The 15,782-nt window shown below is 44.2% G+C and overlaps 1 protein-coding gene across 1 annotated transcript in view; it reads right to left on the bottom strand.

Annotated features, from left to right (window-relative positions):
* efna2b (ephrin-A2b) overlaps positions 1 to 15,782 on the bottom strand; it is an 84,385-nt gene that overhangs the window by 19,486 nt on the left and 49,117 nt on the right. The window lies entirely within an intron of this gene.

A 15,782-nucleotide genomic window follows, 5' to 3' on the forward strand; every position in this document is an offset into this window, starting at 1 on the left:
ACCACCTCCATCCTCTATCACCTCCTCATTCATCACCTCCATCCTCCATCACCTCCTCATTCATCACCTCCATCCTCTATCACCTCCTCATTCATCACCTCCATCCTCTATCACCTCCATCCTCTATCACCTCCTCATTCATCACCTCCATCCTCTATCACCTCCTCATTCATCACCTCCATCCTCCATCACCTCCTCATTCATCACCTCCATCCTCCATCACCTCCTCCATCAATTCTTTCTGAGAGTTCATCATGTGATTAAACCAACTGTTACAGTCTGTGTTTGTGTTAAAGGTTCACTGGTGCGAACATGATGTCACTGTATAACATGATGTCACACTGTTTAACATGATGTCATACTGTTTAACATGATGTCACTGTATAACATGATGTCACACTGTTTAACATGATGTCACTGTATAACATGATGTCACTGTATAACATGATGTCATACTGTTTAACATGATGTCACTGTATAACATGATGTCACTGTATAACATGATGTCACACTGTTTAACATCCCACTGTATAACATGATGTCACTGTATAACATGATGTCATACTGTTTAACATGATGTCACTGTATAACATGATGTCACTGTATAACATGATGTCACACTGTATAACATGATGTCACACTGTTTAACATGTCACTGTATAACATGATGTCACACTGTATAACATGATGTCACTGTATAACATGATGTCACACTGTTTAACATGATGTCACTGTATAACATGATGTCACACTGTATAACATGATGTCACACTGTATAACATGTCACTGTATAACATGATGTCATACTGTATAACATGATGTCACACTGTATAACATGATGTCACTGTATAACATGATGTCACACTGTATAACATGATGTCACACTGTATAACATGTCACTGTATAACATGATGTCACACTGTTTAACATGATGTCACACTGTATAACATGATGTCACTGTATAACATGATGTCACACTGTTTAACATGATGTCACTGTATAACATGATGTCACACTGTTTAACATGATGTCACACTGTATAACATGATGTCACTGTATAACATGATGTCACACTGTATAACATGATGTCACTGTATAACATGATGTCACACTGTATAACATGATGTCACTGTATAACATGATGTCACACTGTTTAACATGATGTCACACTGTATAACGAGAGTTCTCCTCTGCAGTCACAGAGTTCATCCATTCATTTAGTCTGTAATGGACCCTGTGCCGGGCTGACTGGATCAGAGAGACGTCACAGTGAATATCACAGTGAAAGAACTGATCTAAACACTGATGATGTCATCAGGATTCATTCAGGAGGATTTGCTAAAGCAGAAACTCGTCTGCAGTTCAAGAGGAAACTCAACTTCATCAGCGTGATCTTCAGGTGTCAATCAACGATGGATCAATATCAGGATCCAACCAATCACTGAGCTCCTTCAGCTGCCACCCCTTCATGTTGACCTCTGACGTGACAGAATCAGATCCATTCAGAAGCTTTTCACAGGACCTTCCTCTGCACATCGTCTCCAACATGAAGAAGTCTGTCTGCTGATGAAGAAGCTCCAGAGAAGCTTCCCAGTGGACCTGAGTGTTGAGTTTTAAAGGGACAGGAAAGGAGGCAGTTTCACCTCTGTGATCAGGATGTTTAGCCTAGCTTAGCACAAAGACTGGAAGCAGAGGAAAACTGTTAGCGTAGCTCCCAGTCAGTCTGAGGTCCAGCTGCTGTTCTGGTTCATTTAGAACCTGCTGACAGGACCAGTAAGAATATTTATTTAACTACTTCCTGCTCGCTCTCTGACTCTGACCTTCGCTCTACTTCTTCTTCTTCCAGCTGATCTTCAGCTTTAAAGCTGATTGGCTGCTGTAATCTCTGTAATATGATGTCATTTATCCAACAACAGGATTAAACTGAGTTATTAACTGCTGCAGGACCGTCACACTGTCAGGTTCTGTCAGAGCGACGCCGTTATCACTCCTCCTCCACCTCTACCTCCTCCTCCTTCTGCTCTGGTTCCTCCTCCTCCTCCTCCTGCTCCTCCTTCTGCTCCTCCCCAACACGCTGAGTTACAGGCTGTGTCCAAATTCAGGGGCTGCAGCCTTCGCGGTCCACGAGGGCCGGGTCCTTCGGACAGGTCTTTGAACGCCTCGTCCACCGTTGTTAAAGACGGTCCAGCCGTCGGAGCATTTCCTGGTTGGTCACCAGATGTTCCCGCCCCCTTACCCTTACGTCACGATTGTGAATGAAGAGATGCATTAAAGTCTATTTTGGTTCAAATCTATCAAACGTGTACATTTATTTGTGTGTGTATAAAAATTAACAACAAAATGTGTCAAATCTAAATTGAATCATCAACATGACAAAATAAACATGAACCCATTGGTGAATAACAACTATATTTACCACAGCATCACCAGCGTCACGTGTTTTAACTGAAAGTTAACATCTGGAGGTTTTATAGTCCCCTGAAGTTTAACATCAATGCGTTGGATGTTCAAACGACTAAAAACCGAGTATAAACCCATTACTTACATTTGAATGTCATGTCTGCACCACTTGATGTCGCCATTTTCTCTTGCGTCCTCTTCTGTTTCGGGACTGAGCAGCGGTGCGCAAAGGATCTTGGGATATGTGAGGCCGCGAAGGATAGTAGCGGTGCGTCCTCCGAAAAGAGGGAAGGCCAGGCTGCATTTGAAGGAGCCTCTGAATTGGGACGGCCTTCGCGCGGCGTTGTGACGTAATTGGCCTTCAAATGAGCCCTGAATTTGGACACAGCCACAGGCAGTGAGGAGGTCTGAGTCAACAGGGTTTAACAGAACCAGAGGAGAACCTGCTGCTGCTGAGAGGAACCCAAACTGTTCTACAGAGCATTCATTCTTAAAATACTGATTTTAACTAGAAGAATCATTTTATAACCTCTGATAGTTCTTCTCAGAACCTTCCTATCAGTGGAGAACCTTCAGGACCGTCTAACAGCTGATCGCAACTACATGTAACATGCATGAGTTATAATTTAATACCTGTTTATATTTTCAAATATATTGACAATAATATCTAAATATTCATAGGTCAAAATTAACTTTCTCCTCATGACAACAATTTGTCTAAACTGAGCGAATCACAGATAATCACATCACTGCTGGTGAAGGAGTCCCGCCCCCTGCAGGTCACCATCACAGCTGGGCAGCTCCTTCAGCGACAGGCTGATACACCCCAAGTGTGTGGAGGAGAGGTACCGCAGGTCCAAGTGCGGGAGGAGAGGTACCGCAGGTCCTTCCTGCTGCTCTACAACCAGCACTGCTCCCAGGAGACCTCACTCTGCACTGTGCAACACAAAACTCTGCACATATCCACACACTTGCTGGTTTGCACTAATTGGACAATTTTTAATACCTATATTTATTATTTATTGTTTGTAAATAAAAATACCAAACTGTTTATACTTATACTGTTCATATTATAAATACTATGTCATATTGTAAATACCAAGTTCATATTGTAGATACTATGTATATACGAGTTACATTCTATTTCTTATCCTCTTATTATATTGTTTATTTTTTACTTTTTATTATTGTTTAGTGTGACACTGTCCTTTGGCTGCTGTGACTAAGAAATGTCCCCATTTGCGGGACAAATAAAGGAATTCTGATTCTGATTCTGATTCTGATTCTGATGAGATAAACCTCAGTGTGTTCCGGCCAATCAGGATCAAGGTTTGGTAAGTTACTCTGTGAAAGTCATGTCAGGGAGCTCTGTGATTGGTGGTCATAATAAAAAATATATATATTGACCTTCAGCATCAATATTAACCTGCGTCTGAGTGATCTCAGTGATGTGATGTCACTTCCTGCTCTGTATGAAACAAACCCGTCCATCACTGGGACAAACAGACGCCATGTTTCTGCTCAAAGACAGAAAGAAGTTCATGCAGAACATTTGCTGAATTTACAAGAAGGAACAAATCAGTCAGAATCAGTCAGAGACAGAGTTTCACACAGTTTATAAAGTGTCTCCAACTCAGCAACTCACTAAACTGACACATTTGTTAAGGGAGTCTGGGGACTTTCTCCTGTATTGGTTACTGTTCAGTGTCAGTGACCCTCCAGGAAAACCTGATTGAACAGTTTGGGAGAAAAATCACCGCTTTATGCCAACAACCCTGAACGTAGTATTTTTGTGACTGCAGCTGTTTTGAAAACAGCCAAAAACATCATGACCTTCTGACGTGACCCGCCTCCTGAATCACCACGGCAACCTCTGAGCCTTAACGAGCCCTAATGAGCCTTAACGAGCTACTGAGGATGAAATAAAACTGCTGGACGTCAGCGAGGGAAGCCGAGAGTTTCCCCAGGAATATAAAAAGCTGAGCGGAGGTTTGTCAGCAGCCACAGTGCCCCCCCTCCTCCCCCTCCTCCCCCCCGGCCCTGCGGCAGCATGGCGGTCACACTCTCTCTCTCAGTGTAAACAGGGCGAGCGAAGCAGCATCGCATTAGCACTTCAAAGCTCGTCAGGTGGCGGGAGGCCCGGGGGGAGGAGGGGGGAGGATGTAGGTTAAACTGTATGAAGGGGGGAGTCACAGGGGGGAGGAGGGGTGAAAACAAACAGCGATGTCGGTGACCTTCAACAAGTTTGTCATCGAGTCATCAACGAGACGAGGAGCTGAGAGTTTATCCTCCGTTCACTCTCCACTCGTCTGTTTACCCCAAACTCTTCTTCTCCTTCTTCCTTCTCCTTCTTCCCCTCTTTCTTTCTTCTTCTGATTATTTCCTCTTTTCTTTCTTTCTTTCATTCTTTCATCTTTGTCCTTTCCTTCCATTTCCTTTCCTGTCCTATCAATTCCTGTCTTGTCCTTCCTCCTCTCCTCCTCCACCTCTCCTATCCCCTCCTCTCCTCTCTCCTCCTCCACCTCTCCTATCCCCTCCTCTCCTCTCTCCTCCTCTCCTCTCCCCTCCTATCTCCTCTCCTCCTCCCCTCTCCTCTCCTCTCCTATCTCCTCCTCTCCTCTCCTCCTCCACCTCTCCTCTCCTCTCCTATCTCCTCCTCTCCTCCTCCACCTCTCCTATCCCCTCCTCTCCTCTCTCCTCCTCTCCTCTCCCCTCCTATCTCCTCTCCTATCTCCTCCTCCACCTCTCCTCTCCTCTCCACCTCTCCTCTCCTCTCCTCTCCTCCTCCTCCTCCTCCTCTCGTCCTCCTCTCGTCCTCTCAGTGTGTTTGTTTTTGTTCACTCATCCTCATCAGCACCAATTGGCTCCTCGTGGTGGTCGCCGTGGGAACAGTGATGTGCAGAGGGGCGGTGAGCTGATGAAGAGGAGGAGGAGGAGGATGACAGCAGGAAGCAGCGGAGGAGTGATGTCTCGGGGGGCGGGGACATGGCCTGTGTGTTTGATTGGCAGGCATCTCCGGCCAATTGAGACGAACTAATGGAGCGGGACGCGGTCGCCGGGGCGACCAAGAGTGGAGCTACCAGAGCTGTCAATCAAAGAGAGAGAGCAGGGTGTGTGTGTGTGTGTGTGTGTGTGTGTGTGTGTGTGTGTGTGTGTGTCAGGACTGATTTTTGGAGCATGGCCTCCCTCTCCCAAGATGCACCTCTCCACCTGTCACAGTCCATCTGTGTTGGTCGGAGCTGCTGAGAGCACTCACACACACACACACACACACACACACACACACACACACACAGTTTGACCTCTGACCTGCAGCTCTGTTTGTGTTTTGTAAACAATAATTTGATAAACATCAGTTAAAGTTTCATCACTAGAGAAGAAACAGGAAGTGGAGACGCGGCCGTCAGCTGACCTGAGAGCAGCTTAAAAAAAGAACGGTGACTTTAAATGTGAAACTTCTACAGGAAGTGTTTCATCCATCAACAGCTGACTGTGTCTGATCTCCTGCACGTCCACATGCATCAGTGTCGTCGTCTTTAACGACCGCAGGGAACAAATCTTCATCACACTGATGTAAATAAGTCATCATCACTTCAACATGAAACAAAAACACACACCTGAAGCTCCCTCACCAGGTAGATACACCTCACCTGCTGCTCTACACCCCCAGAGACACACACACACACACACTCTCTCTCACACACACACACACACACACACACACACACACACAGAGCAGCCAATGCAACTCTCCAGAGCCTCATAAAGAGAAACAGAAACACGTCTAGTCCCAAGACACACACACACACACACACACACACACACACACACACACACTCTCTCTCTCACACAAACACACACACACACACACTCTCTCTCTCACACACACACACACACACACACACACACACACACTCTCTCACACACACACACACACACACACACACACCATGGTCTGATGATTAGTCTCGTTCTTCCCTCATTAAACAAATCAACCAATCAAATCAATCTGAGCAGCTCATGACCTCGTTAAGAAAAAACTGTTTAAATCATCAGAGACACACACACACACACACACACACACACACACACACACACACACTCGAGTGTGTTCAGTGGAGGAGGACGTACTCAGATGAAAGTAAACATAGCAGTAATACTACAGTAATAGTACAGTAAAACTACAGTATTACATTGTCTCTAACTACGTGCTGTATTACGGTGTCCCTCAGGGGTCAGTCCTCCTTCTGTTAAGCGCCTCCTGTGGGTCAGATAATCTAGTCTGGTTTCTCATCTGTGGTTACGCAGACGACACTCAGCTGTATATTTCAGTAAAACCACACGAGCGTACCAGAAGGTCCAGTTCATCGCCGCTGGTTCTCTGCAGCAGTCATGTTGTGTTTGGAGTCATCGACCTGTTCAGTCGTTCAGGTGTGAGGACCTGTTGGTTTACAGACGTTTCCCACCAGCGTGATGCAGATATGCAGCGCTGCAATACAGAAAGTTTGCACTTGGTTTTCTACACGACAACTGAACAAACCAGGTCCGGTGTGAACGACCCGCTGAGCCGTGTTCGTTATTAAATAAGCTTCATGATCAGATGTGATCATTTACGTTTCATGATTGAGGCCCAATAAGTTCGCTCCTCTCAGTGGCCAACAGATCCCATAATCACGTGACTATCAGCTGCATGAACATCTTCACTGTATCTGAGGCCAGATGTTGTCCTGACCTGGGTGTTGAGGGAGTCGTGGTAGTGAGTGTCACAGTTCTGGATGCTTTGAGAACAAATTGATCAGGTTTTCTCCCATTTTGACCTGAAGTATGACATCATCTGAAACAAAGGATTTCATTGGATTTCATTCACAGACGTATATTTCCACAGGGGGAGATCTGCTGACATTGAGGTCCATCCGAGTGTTTGTTCCCCACATGATGTTCCTCAGCGCCGTGCAAACATTAATAATGACGCACAAAACCAGAAATAAACTCACTTCACTGTCTCAACCTCAGTCTGAAGGTTGTTCTCTCAGCGTAAACATTAAACATCACTATTTACTGCGTCTTCTATTAATAACATTAATATCAATTTAATTAATGTGTTATTCTGATCAAACTGCAGTGTGTGTGTGTGTGTGTGTGTGTGTAACATGTAGTGTGTTTTCTGTATGTAGTTGAATGTACCAACATCTGTCAGGACTGTTGCCGTCTGTAACATGAGAAGTTGATGGTGTGTGTGTGTGTGTGGCAACTGGTGGGTTAATAACAAACACTCAGCGGGGCAGATGGTTGCAGGCAAAGTGAGACTCTGATGGCGAGAGCTGAGGGAGAACACACACACACACACACACACACACACACACACACACACACACACACACACACACACACACACACACACACACACACACACAGTCCATCTGTGTACAGGTTCTGCACCTGTCGTGATGTTTTACATTTTAATTTAAAGATGAAAAATAGATGAATTGATGATCGTCTTTATATAACATCATTTCAGTGTTTTATCTTTTATTAAATCTTTTTCATCATTTAAATCATGTTTGGCTCTACAGATAACTGAGAATAAAACAGCTGTGAACTAACCCTTCATTAAACTAATCTATTAATTGTTTGGTCTATAAAATGTTGATTAGTGTGTTAATATCTCTCAAACCGAGATCGTTCAGTCGGCGCTGAAGTTAAAGATGTTGGAACAGTGATGGTGTGTGTGCCGTCGCCAGCTGTCTGATCACTACTGAGCATGTGCAGCTCATCACAATCAGAGAGAAGTGAGATGTGTCACTCCTCAGCATCATCCGCTTCAGACGAAGCTCCTTTAATTCAGAGTATTATTGATCAAGGCCTTTTATCGTCTGGACGTGTTCTGATGAGGTGGATGATCTGCTGCTCTCAGCCACGTCTGTGACGAAACACAACCGGACAAAAACAGAAAGAAACTCGTCCATTGAGTTCATTAAATGAATAAATCTATTTTTAACGGTTTACTCACATTAAGATAAAGTGTGTGCAGACTGTGGTGAAGAAGAAGGTTTAAGCAGCTGCCAGCAGAGAATTCAAAAACCATTCAAACTGATTATTGATGAACAAAATAGTGACTGTGATTCATTTAACAGTCGACTTCTAATTATATTAAGTAACAGTTCAACACTGTAATGTTCTTCTCGTGTTTACAGTAAAACACTGTATTGTCCCATAATGCACCATGCCTCATATAAAGAAACACACAGTACATTTATTATTGCCTTTTCTATTTTAGTGTCATTGTAATAAGTTATCTTCATGTATAGTTACTTTTGGCACCGACATCACTGTTTTATTAATCTTCCATCATGTTTATGTTTTTATTCTCATGTTGCTGTAATCTTGAACGATCTCTGACGAGAAGTTCCTTCAGGATTAATAAAGTTTATTAATGGTTCTGATCCAGTCTTAAATAATATGAAGCTACAGCCAGAGAATGATATCTAATCAGTTTTCTTTGTTGAAGCGTGTTCACGCCTCAGTCTGGAGCAGATCAGCTGAGTCTGAAACGACCCGACCTGAACCAGATGAGAGATAATTAACAGTCAGACCGGATCAGAACAGACCAGATCCAGAACCTGTTGACCCTGAAAAGACCCAAACACTGAACTGGAACAAAGACTTCAGTCTGACCCTGGAGGAGGAGGGGGGGGGGGGTCCTGAGAGACCTGGCCGTCTGATCATTAATAATCCTCCTGATGGTGAAGAAGGGTCACCTGCTGAGGGGGCGGAGCCTCACCTGTCCTCACCTGTCAGTCTGTAGTTTGGACTGAACACAGTGATGATGCCGCAGGTGTCACCGTCAGTCAAAGTGCACAAGACAGAAAATATACAGTGTCCTGATCCTGGTCTCACACAGACCTGAGACCTGCAGCGACACAACAGGACCAACAGACTTCATTGGACTGAAGGAAACCTGCACCGGGTCTGACTCTGGTCCTGGACCAGACCGATGATCAGAGAGACCGGCTGTGTCTTCAGGTTTCTTCAGTCCTGAACACAGACAGGTGGGTGGAGAGCGAGACAGAGGGGCTGCTGGGTAATTAATGGACGTTACTCACTTGTCGTCTCTGAACAGGACGTAAAGTGCGTCGATCAGCAGGACGCCCCAACGGCTGCTGTCTGATTCTCACCCATCTGCCCCGGAGCAGGGGGTGTCAGCAGCATGACCGTGACCAATCAATGGGCAGGGAGGGGGCCTAAGCCCCGCCCATCAGCCCAGAGGGGGGCGGTGAGTGAGAGGACACGCTGTTCCCACTGAAACACTCCGAACCTGAAGCCTGCAAAGCTCCTGCAGCTGAGGACGACCGCCAACTCCATCTATCGTCTCTGATCACAAAGATTCACAACAACCAATCAATCAATAACATGATCAACACAATAATCCATTTACCAGCAAAACTGCAGAGTTATTACAGCTTCTCAACTTTCTGCTTCTCCTTTTCTTCCTCACAGCGACCTGAAGCTCTTCTGTCGGTCACATTGTCCACTTCTTTATTTTACAGATCAAACGACTGATCGATTGATTGGTTCATATGATGGATTTTATGATCATGTCGTAGTGAAAGCAACAGCAGCTTCTACAGTGACGTCACCACATGTACAGAATGACACACTGTGTGTTTAACTGTTTCATTATCCTTCTCGTCTGTGATTGGACGACAGCTCAGAGACACTTCCTGTTTGTGTTGTGTTCTGCTCTTCATTCTTTACTGTGAGCATGTTTTCACTTATTAAAGGGATAGTTCAGGTTTATGAAGTGAGGTTTCATCAGTGTGTTACCTACAGGCAGAAGGTGTGTGTTCCCTACAGGCAGAAGGTGTGTGTTCCCTACAGGCAGAAGGTGTGTGTTCCCTACAGGCAGAAGGTGTGTGTTCCCTACAGGCAGGTGTGTGTTACCTACAGGCAGAAGGTGTGTGTTCCCTACAGGCAGAAGGTGTGTGTTCCCTACAGGCAGAAGGTGTGTGTTACCTACAGGCAGAAGGTGTGTGTTCCCTACAGGCAGAAGGTGTGTGTTCCCTACAGGCAGAAGGTGTGTGTTACCTACAGGCAGAAGGTGTGTGTTCCCTACAGGCAGGTGTGTGTTACCTACAGGCAGAAGGTGTGTGTTACCTACAGGTAGAAGGTGTGTGTTACCTACAGGCAGGTGTGTGTTACCTACAGGCAGAAGGTGTGTGTTCCCTACAGGCAGGTGTGTGTTACCTACAGGCAGAAGGTGTGTGTTACCTACAGGTAGAAGGTGTGTGTTACCTACAGGCAGAAGGTGTGTGTTCCCTACAGGCAGGTGTGTGTTACCTACAGGTAGAAGGTGTGTGTTACCTACAGGCAGAAGGTGTGTGTTCCCTACAGGTAGAAGGTGTGTGTTCCCTACAGGTAGAAGGTGTGTGTTCCCTACAGGCAGAAGGTGTGTGTTCCCTACAGGTAGAAGGTGTGTGTTACCTACAGGTAGAAGGTGTGTGTTACCTACAGGCAGAAGGTGTGTGTTACCTACAGGCAGAAGGTGTGTGTTACCTACAGGTAGAAGGTGTGTGTTACCTACAGGTAGAAGGTGTGTGTTACCTACAGGCAGAAGGTGTGTGTTACCTACAGGCAGAAGGTGTGTGTTACCTACAGGTAGAAGGTGTGTGTGGACGGTCGGACAGCAGAAAAACATATTTTAGACGACTGAAACAAGCACAACAAAAACATTCAAATCCGTTTCCGTGATATTTTGAATATTTTCAGTGTTTTGTGGCGGGGAGCTGAAGCTGCACTCTCCTCAGCCACCAGACTCCTTTCACAAAAACAGTAATTTTACAAATAAGAGGTGTTGTCCCAGCTTTTTGTTCTGAATGTGTTTTGTACCTTCAGGGCCACCGAATGTCAAACTGTAGAACATGTTCTGGTCTTTTGTGAAGAAAAACAGAGTTTCTCTGGTTTAAAGTCGCCACAGATTAACAACATTAAAAACTTCCTTCAGAAGATTCAAGTTCAGCCGAGAATCACTGCGTCTCTCCTGGTTATAAATAAGGCTGAAGCTGGGCTGTGTGCTGATGGGGGGATGGGGGTGTCGTTAAAGGTCAGAGGTCAACAGCGTTTGATTTGTTGCACTCTGGAGTGTGAAACATGAAACCTCTGCAGAGACGGACTGAGTGCGTGCAGAACGACGCCTTATTTCTGTGAAATGTGTTCGCTCATCGTCACCAGACTTCCTGTCTCTACACAAACTGACAGATTTCACTGATTCAGTTCAGATTATTTTACATTTTTATATTAAATCAAACGTTGAGCTCAGAAGCACAAAGAGCTGAGAGAGCAAGAGTCACGTTCACAGGCCGTCAGTGAACATAGACGTTTATATCAGCAGCTGAAACACTGTACACTACACACTGCACTACACACTGCACTACACACTGCACTACACACTGCACTACACTACACACTGCACTACACACTGCACTACACACTGCACTACACACTGCACTACACACTGTACTACACACTGCACTACACACTGCACTACACACTGTACTACACACTGTACACTACACACTGCACTACACACTGCACTACACACTGTACTACACACTGTACTACACACTGCACTACACACTGCACTACACACTGCACTACACACTGTACTACACACTGCACTACACACTGCACTACACACTGTACTACACACTGTACACTACACACTGCACTACACACTGCACTACACACTGTACTACACACTGTACACTACACACTGCACTACACACTGCACTACACACTGTACTACACACTGCACACTACACACTGTACTACACACTGCACTACACACTGTACTACACACTGTACTACACACTGCACTACACACTGTACTACACACTGCACTACACACTGCACTACACACTGTACTACACACTGTACTACACACTGCACTACACACTGCACTACACACTGCACTACACACTGTACTACACACTGCACTACACACTGTACTACACACTGTACACTACACACTGCACTACACACTGCACTACACACTGTACTACACACTGCACTACACACTGTACTACACACTGCACTACACACTGTACACTACACTGTACACTACACACTACACTACACACTGCACTACACACTGCACTACACACTGTACACTACACTGTACACTACACACTGTACTACACACTGTACACTACACACTGTACACTACACACTGTACACTACACTGTACACTACACACTACACTACACTACACACTGTACACTACACTGTACACTACACACTGTACACTACACTGTACACTACACACTACACTACACTACACACTGTACACTACACTGTACACTACACACTGTACTACACACTGTACACTACACACTACACTACACTACACACTGCACTACACACTGTACTACACACTGCACTACACACTGTACTACACACTGTACTACACACTGCACTACACACTGCACTACACACTGTACTACACACTGCACTACACACTGTACTACACACTGTACACTACACACTGCACTACACACTGCACTACACACTGTACTACACACTGCACTACACACTGTACTACACACTGCACTACACACTGTACACTACACTGTACACTACACACTACACTACACACTGCACTACACACTGCACTACACACTGCACTACACACTGTACACTACACACTGCACTACACACTGTACACTACACTGTACACTACACACTGTACTACACACTGTACACTACACACTACACTACACACTGTACACTACACTGTACACTACACACTGTACTACACACTGTACACTACACACTGTACTACACACTGTACACTACACACTGTACACTACACACTGTACACTACACACTGTACACTACACTGTACACTACACACTACACTACACTACACACTGTACACTACACTGTACACTACACACTGTACTACACACTGTACACTACACACTACACTACACTACACACTGTACACTACACACTGTACACTACACACTGTACACTACACACTGTACTACACACTGTACTACACACTGTACTACACACTGTACACTACACACTGCACTACACACTACACTACACACTGTACACTACACACTACACTACACACTGTACACTACACTGTACACTACACACTGTACTACACACTGTACACTACACACTACACTACACACTGTACACTACACTGTACACTACACACTGTACTACACACTGTACACTACACACTACACTACACACTGTACACTACACTGTACACTACACACTACACTACACACTGTACACTACACACTGCACTACACACTGTACACTACACTGTACACTACACACTGTACTACACACTGTACACTACACACTACACTACACACTGTACACTACACTGTACACTACACACTGTACTACACACTGTACACTACACACTGTACACTACACACTGTACACTACACTGTACACTACACACTACACTACACTACACACTGTACACTACACTGTACACTACACACTGTACTACACACTGTACACTACACACTACACTACACTACACACTGTACACTACACACTGTACACTACACACTGTACACTACACACTGTACTACACACTGTACTACACACTGTACTACACACTGTACACTACACACTGCACTACACACTACACACTACACTACACACTGTACACTACACACTACACTACACACTGTACACTACACTGTACACTACACACTGTACTACACACTGTACACTACACACTACACTACACACTGTACACTACACTGTACACTACACACTGTACTACACACTGTACACTACACACTACACTACACACTGTACACTACACTGTACACTACACACTACACTACACACTGTACACTACACACTGCACTACACACTGTACACTACACTGTACACTACACACTACACTACACTACACACTGTACTACACACTGTTTAACTTCCTGTCATTATTTTGGACTGACGTCCGTCGGATGTGAGTATTTGCTTGTTTGCTCACAGCAGACTGAATCTTTTGCCTCCAGTCGGACAAACGAGACGTTTAAAGAACGTCACCTCGGACAAGAGCAAATATTAATCAGTTACTCAAGATAATTATCAAGTATATTAATCACTAATGAAAATGATCATTAGCAGCTCTGATATCACAGAAGTTATTACATTTCATTTCAGAGAAGCTTCAGGAACATTTTGATTTCACCGTTTACACTTTAGAACAGAAACAAAATATTTCAGGCTGAAAAATTTAAATGACATTTATATAAAAACATCAAATATTATAATAAATAAAAACTGTTTACACGTGATTTATTTTAAAACTTCAGGACGGCTCTAAAATTCTGTATACTGAGAAAACACACACACACACACACACTACACACACACACACACACACACACACACACACTTATTATCATTATGACTATGAAATATTTTATCTTTTAAAATGATGGGAGGATTTTATATTTGTAGTAATTCACGTTCTTTAATTACAGAAATAATATTAAAAGTGTCACAGGGTTAAAATAAAAAATAAAATCTGTCTTTATAGTTAAATTGTATTGAAATATTTTCAGTTTTTAATTTCTTTAAAATATTAAAATGTTAAATAATCCCAGAAAATGTTGCCGTATATTAACAATCGTTAAAAATATTACGTCTGAGTGTTTTGCTGTCGCTGCTCTGAATGTAATTTTTAACATGGAATATTGAATATATATATATATATATATTTATATAAAATCTGAAAAAACTTTGAAATTAGAAATGAAATGAGAGAAGACGAGTTTAAAACATTTAGTTTAGAAAACAACCGATCAGAGAGCAGAAACATCAGTTTACAGATTCATTTATTTCAGTTTTAAATCCCCCAAAATAATTTAAATAACGATGATAAATTATAGCAACAGAAAATAATCAGTTCTATATGATTCGAGCGCCGATGCTTCTGTTCTGAGCTGGAATCTGGTTTTAGTTCTTCGTCCTGACCCGGCTGGTCCCAGAGCCACCGGGGGGGGGTGAGAGGGGGGGTCAGAGGGGGGGTCTGCAGGGTCTGAGGGTGAGGCGGGGGGAGAGGAGGGGGGAGAGGAGGGGGTGGATTAGTTCTACTTGGTCGACCCCCCCTCCCTTTGTCCCAGCTGTCAGCGGTCGATACGCTCCACCAATCACACGCTGCAGTCAACAATAGCTGCCATCATTCCCAGAATTCCCTGAGAGGACGGAGAAGTTTCTCCAAAGATCTTCCAGCAGGACGAACTCTCACTCTGATCTGAGAGGAAATCACTAGTGACTGTGACTAAACTCAGCCGGTCTAAACTCGGCCGGTCTAAACTCAGCCGGTCTAAACT

This window comes from Pagrus pagrus (assembly GCF_965226575.1).
Source record: "Pagrus pagrus genome assembly, chromosome: 6".
NCBI lineage: Eukaryota > Metazoa > Chordata > Actinopteri > Spariformes > Sparidae > Pagrus > Pagrus pagrus.